The sequence below is a fragment of the Cupressus sempervirens genome, chromosome 9 (assembly GCF_028749045.1).
Source record: "Cupressus sempervirens isolate cs-2001-9-10 chromosome 9, ASM2874904v1, whole genome shotgun sequence".
Lineage (NCBI taxonomy): Eukaryota > Viridiplantae > Streptophyta > Pinopsida > Cupressales > Cupressaceae > Cupressus > Cupressus sempervirens.
In genome coordinates this window covers 80,563,928-80,571,183 of record NC_143126.1, presented here as the reverse complement: position 1 = coordinate 80,571,183, position 7,256 = coordinate 80,563,928, and positions in this window count along the sequence as shown.

Sequence of the window (7,256 nt, the reverse complement as noted above, 5' to 3'; positions counted from 1 at the left end):
CTAGTACAATGATATTTGAGAACAAGTCTCAACCAAGTACTAAAGTTTTAGATAAGGGTAAGGGTAAAGAAGAAGAAATTAATCTAGATGGGGATATAGTTATTCCAAATTTTGATATCTCTATCCTCACTCTTGATCAAATGAATACCCTAGGAGAATTATTGCAAAAGAGATCTAAGCAACAAAAGCTTAGAGAAGAGAAGAGAAAGGAAACCCAAATCTTTGAAGATATAAAAAGACACATTTGTAAATGCACTAAGTATTGAGGTTGATAGTACTCAACCTATTTTGGACCAGTTAGTAGAAGTTGTCCAAACATTCAGTAAAGACTTGAATGGACAGGATAAGTTGCTACAAACAAACAACTCATCCATGACAATAAGTTCTCCATAACTAATCACATGATGGAGTTATTAGTAGGAGTTAAAATTTTATTGCATGCAAGTAAGGTGTTAAAGGAAAACCTGGACAAGACAATGACATTAATCTTGAAGGTACACTCTAAATTCTTGTCACATTTTGGTATTAACATATAGTATACACCTTTGGAATTTATGTCAAAAAGGGGGAGAAGTATAGATGAATGTATATATGTATAAAGAGGGACAAGTATATGTAAAGACATGTAAAGAATATATGTATGGGGGAGAAGTAATCCAGATATATAAAGTTTATGTATGGTGGAGTAATATAGTTTTATACAAATACGTGAATAGATAAGCAGAAAAAATCTTTTACAAAAGCAATTTTGAAAAATCTGAAAAATAGAGTATGTTACCAACTTGTAAACATAGAATGGTGATTGTAAGAATTTGGCTTAGGCCAGAATTCACCCAAGAACAAAAGAACTTAACAATAGCACACAGTAGACCAAAATAGGCAAAGTATGATCAGAATGATGATATTCATTCAATAATGGATAAAACCAACATATTCTGAGTACACTAGGAGTGCTTGAATATAAAGGCCTCAGGAGAGCTTCTAGAATGCCTAGAAGTTAGCACCATGACATGTCATACAACCAGGCACATGTCCACCAGATATGGATTATCCTCCATTAAGCACGGGATTAAGTGCGATGATGTGAGGATAAGACTACAATGGTGTAGCGTGGAAATCAGTGGAGTAGACAACATGTGCTAAATGAGGAGTGCGGAAAACTGTGTTGTCACCATGACAACTAAGTAAATGATGCATACTCCTATGTTGTAGACACCATGTGCCTAATTAGAGTTGTGTAACTCAATGAGAGTTCACAAACTCCTAAGTGTCTCACCTAAAATAATAATAAAATAATGCAAAATAATTAAATAATGCATTAACCTAAGTAAACCTTAAGTAAGTGTAATAAGTAAATACTTATTTACACCAACACCCCCCCTTAAGTGCAAGTTAGGGGAATGCCCTTAAGCTTACGCAATCTAGGATGAAATGCAAGATGGGTCCCAGCTACTAGGCCATGTTAGGTACCCATGTACATAATGATATGCAATCTCCCATAAAGCGGGGAAAGAGGGAAAACCTCATGGGAAAAACCCTCCCCCAAAAAGAGAGATAGATAGGATGCATGGATGGATGGAGTAATCAAGACCCCCCCATTATGACATACATCCAATATATACATAAGAGAATGAGAGAAGGAAGAGAGACAGAATGGGCTCCCCCCCCCCCCAAAGAAGAATGTCGAATAGTGAATGCTCCAGTAAAGAAGCTGATCCAAGACTGCAGAATGGTGTTCCTCCCCTTAGGAAGAAACAATGCCAAGGGTACAAATGAGACGCTTCCACTGTGTGTGGAAAGAATCCCATGGATAAGTGATGTCTCTGAAACTTGCTCATCTGGCTGAAGAACATGTCTCAAAGAACTGTTTGTCCCTGCAACTGATGAAGAACCCTGCTGCAACTACTGATCATAAGTATCCACATTCACTTCAACCTGTAAGGATTGATCATGTAGAGAATGAACAAGAGAGTCTGAAACTCTCATGACAACTGAAGAAGGTAATTCTGCATCAAGAAGAAGAGGCAGATCATGAATACTGTCCCCCAAATCTGTCACTGAACCTGTATCTGGAAGACTGAATGTACCCTGCTGTTCTGGACCTATCACTGTGGCGATGTATGCATTCGGACTGAACTGATGAAGTGACCTCTCATTGTATCTGTCGACAGAAATCCATGTGTTTGAAGCTGTTGAAGCACTATCACTGGTGTCACTATCAGTATCCACACTGTATGATGTGCGAAGAGGAAGAGAGGACAAGCTCGGAGAACTTTCCTCAAAATGTACATCCTTCTCCACAAAAATCTAATGTGTCTCAGGATCAAGAAGTCTATATGCCTTCACACTGTCTTCATAACCAATGAAAGTAAAAGCCTGAGATGTATGTGACTTGTGACCCCTGGAAGATCTATTTGCCCATGCAGGACAACCAAAGACTTTGAAGTATGTCACAATAGGTTTTCTACCACACCATGCCTCAAAAGGAGTTTTTCCATCTAAGGCGGGATGAGGAGAACAATTAAGAATGTGAGTGGCACTTGAGATTGCTTTGACTTCTAATGATGGATCTAGAGACTTGGCATGAATCATGCAAATTTCCATAGACTTAAGAGTTTAGATCCTCAAAGCTGCAACATCTGTCTTATGCGAATTGAATGCTGAAGGAATTTGAAGATCAATGCCCTCATGTCTGCAAAAATCCTTAAGTCTTTTGTTCACATCCATGTTTCCATTGTCCATGTGGAGTACTTTGATGGCCTTTCTGGATTGTCGTTCTACATGAGCCTTGAAGTCTAGAAATGCATCCATAAATTCACCCTTACTATGCAAAAAGTAGACCCAAGTGAACCTTGAAAAGTCATCAACTAAGGTAAGTATGTAGCGACCCTGGTTGAATACAAAAGGACCTGCTAATACCATGTGAACCATTTGAAGAACACTTGTTGCTCTAGAAGACTTCCCTCTTTGTAACTTCCCCTCTGGATGCATATCCACTGAATCTGATGAACACTTACCTTTAGAAAAGTTGATTTGAGGTAGACCTTTGACCATTTGGTATGTGCAAAGTTGCTGAAGAGAGCGATAGTCAAGATGACCATACCGCTCATGCCATAATTGCATGTTTGAATGTGATTGTGATAACAAGGCCTTTGAAGGAGTCTTGGATACAAAATGCGAGAAAGATTACAACCTCTTGTGATCATTCACTTTCCCTACTGCAACCAAGGAATTATCTTTAAGACTGTGCACTTGAACTGAGTCAGGAAGGAACTCAACTCTATGTCCATCTCCGAGGTGTGTAATTTGGTAGATTGAAAGGAGATTTGAACTTAGGTTTGGAACATAGAGAACCTCTTGAAACTCTCCATTTTCCATTTCCACCTTTTCTTTTCCTTCAACTTCCATTTTTCTATCATTCCCCATGAAGATGTGTGGTACCCTTAAGCGATTCAATGAAGAAAAATCCCCCTTTGAAGAACCCATATGATATGAGGCACCTAAGTCAAATATCAATTCCTTCAAAGAGTTTGCATTTGCCATGAGTGCTTGCCCTTTGTTCTTTGAATCTGAAGAAGATCCCTTCTCCTTATAAGCATTAGGCAATGGAACATTATGTTTCTTCATGATGTTGGTCAATTCATCAATCTTTTTAAGATAGCAATCATGCTCTTCATGACCCGTTTTCTTGCAATAAGCACACTTCTTCTTCTCCTTATTGTTTTTGTCCCCTGTCTTGTTGGAATTCGAGGACTTGCCTTGTTGATTAGATTGAGGTGTTGTATTTTCTGCATCCTCAGATTTGCTCTTCCATTTCTTCTTACCCTTTCCTTTGTTTGAAGATTGTCCAGCTGAATGTTGAGAACCCTCATTGGCCACCAATGCTTTGGTCTTAGGTGATTTGAGAATGCCCATTGTTTTCAACTTCTTTTCTTCATCATCCAACAGTTTAGCATATTCATCAAAAGTTACTTTCTTGTAGGCAGACCCTAAGGTAGTCTTTGAGGTGTTAAAAGAAGATACAAAGGTGGAATATTTGGATGGCAGCTTGTTGTGAATAAGATAGATCAGTCTGTCATCTTTGATAGAATTCCCACAATCAGTAAGCTTTGTCCTTAATTCATTCACCTTGATGATGAAGTCCTGTATTGAGTCATACGACTTAGGATCTAAGGAAACTAGCTCATCTTCTATTTTGAACACATCTTCTTTAGACACTTTACCATAAAGGCTTTCGAGGGTATCCCAAGCTTCCTTGGATGTAGTACATTTTATGATTTGATACATGATCTTATCATCTACCCCCAAACATATATCACCTAGGGCTTTCCTATCCATGGCTACCCATTCAAAAATTTCACTTGTTGATACATTATCACCTGTTGATTTAGGAAGAGTACCATCTACATATTGTGAAACTCCATTATGCATTAAGTGATACAACATTTTTATAGACCATGTAGCATAGTTATGAGGAGTTAACTTAGGAAACTTAAAGTTGCCCATGATGCAGAAAAATGAAAGAAATTTGCAGAAAAGAGAGAACACAACACCAAGAATACCCCCCCTTTTCACTAAATACAAAAACCCCCCCAAAATAGATGCTTTAGGCACTTTATCAGTAGTGCGATTACAATGGGCCACTTGCCAATTTTAGCCTTTGTGGACTTTTGATTTTTCTTGTTACAACTGCTCAATAGAGTATAAATCTGAAACTTTACAATGTGCTACAGAACTGAAGCAATACAAAGCAAAGAAAGGCCCTATTCTGAAAGTAACAATTTTGTCCACACAACACTATAATCTGATGCCAAATCTGAAAAGTAGATGAAAAAATATGCACTTTCAAAAAAAATGAAACCTGTTTTCGACTCCAGATGTGCCCGAACGGAGCGTTTGAAGTTGCCAAATGCAGGATTATCCAAGTACAGTCACCAAAAAATGTAAATTCTGAAAAATCCGTATACCAAAACCAAAAAATAGCTGCACCATTGAAAAATTTAGAAAATTTTTCCCAATTTCAAAAAAAATGGCACTTGATTTGGAGTCCGGATGTGCGAGTTATAACCTCTTGAAGTCGGACTGCCGAAACCAAAAAACAATTTGGTGAGGGGTTGCACCAGCAAAAGATGGGGTTAACTTTGATGGTCATACGGCCATCGCAGTAGATAAAAAATGGCCTGAGTTGAGGTCCAGACGGACATCAATTTTAGGCTCGCGAAATGGATGACATCAGCAAAAAACTGGCGCACTAGATGACGCGGCTGCTGACTTGGCGTTCTGTACTGTACGGCTTGTACAGAAAATTCCAGCGTGAAAGGTGACGTGTTAATGCTGACGTGTCTGCCTACATGGCGCTGATTGGTCTGGATGATGCAGTACTGATGTGGGCAGTCCAGTCACTGCTGGCGGAGCCTGCGCAGTGGAATTGTTGGCGACGTGTCGGACCCTGATTAGTTGGCGTGGCGCAGGCAGATTCGGCCGTGTGGCGGGGTCTACAGGTGTGACGAGGGCAGAAGCAGCGGCAACTAGATGTCACGTTGTGGCCAGAATATATGCCGCAGATGAATTAGTATCGTCAGAAGTTGCTTTGGCGATGCCAGAACCAGAAGTCTTTGCAAATAGTCCCACATGCAAGGGTTGAATGCGCAATGCATAGTTTAAAAAGAAACTCCTGCAAACTCAAACCAAATAGAGGGTCACCAGATGTTGGTGGCCGTGTTGGTTATAATGTGATGCAAATGCCAAAAAATTGAATTCGATTGCTGGTGGGTACGGGCCGCAGATTATAGTAGAGCCCATAGATTTAAATAAAGCCCGCGAAATAATAATTCCACCAAATAATAACAGAGCCGAACCAGGGTGTCACTGCCCGGTTCGGAAAAAAAAAAATTCTCTGTTGGGCCAATTAAATCGAAAATAATTCTGAAAATTACAGAGAATTTAATAGATCCGAAAATGCAAATCAGATCAAAAAAAGATCATACCCAATTGCAAATCGGTGCCTTCGGGTGCCGGTTTGCAAAAAAATTTTTGCCTCATGATCAACTTTCACCCAATATAGGCGAGTTTATAGTCAATCTTCATCGATTCAGTGCTTCAGACGCAATGGAGAGGTCAGATCTGGCTCTAGACACTCCCAATTTCTATCGATCCTCCGAAATTGATGTGCTGAAGCATGAAAGGTCTCAAATGGCTACGTGATGAGAATCCTCCTTAGCTCTGATACCATGTAAGAATTTGGCTTAGGCCAGAATTCACCCAAGAACAAAAGAACTCAACAATAGCACACAGTAGACCAAAATAGGCAGAGTATGATTAGAATGATGATATTCATTCAATAATGGATAAAACCAACATATTCTGAGTACACTAGGAGTGCCTGAATATAAAGGCCTCAGGAGAGCTTCTAGAATGCCTAGAAGTTAGCACCATGACATGTCATACAACCAGGCACATGTCCACCAGATATGGATTATCCTCCATTAAGCACGGGATTAAGTGCGATGATGTGAGGATAAGACTACAATGGTGTAGCACGGAAATTAGTGGAGTAGACAACATGTGCTAAATGAGGAGTGCGGAAAACTGTGTTGTCACCATGACAACTAAGTAAATGATGCATACTCCTATGTTGTAGACACCATGTGCCTAATTAGAGTTGCGTAACTCAATGAGATTTCACAAACTCCTAAGTGTCTCACCTAAAATAATAATAAAATAATGCAAAATAATTAAATAATGCATTAACCTAAGTAAAACTTAAGTAAGTGTAATAAGTAAATACTTATTTACACCAACAGTGATAAAAGAATGTTTTGACTTGCAATTTTGAGTTTTTATTTTTTGGGATGATAAGTGTTTTTGTCACTAATGGAAAAGGGGGAGATTGTTAAAATTAAGGTCAATTTGTCTATTTGTGACTCATGCTTAGTTAATAAATAGTTGCTACTGAGTTTCTCACCAAGTCACATAGTGCTATCTGAGTTCAAGCTACTTCAAAGTGATTAGTATGAACTGAGCCTCTTTTTCAACTGAGTACCAAACAATTTTGAGTGTTCATAGTAGTTGTTGAGTATCATAACATCACCGTGTTCATCTTTAGAACCTGATTTATAGTAGTTGGGCTGACTTTGGGGATTTTGATGAAACTTGTATCATAGCTAACTTCAGTAAGTTATGATTTTGATTGGTATATATGTAATCTTTGTATCATATCCAAATAAGTATTACATGAGCATGGAATAAGAAAAAGT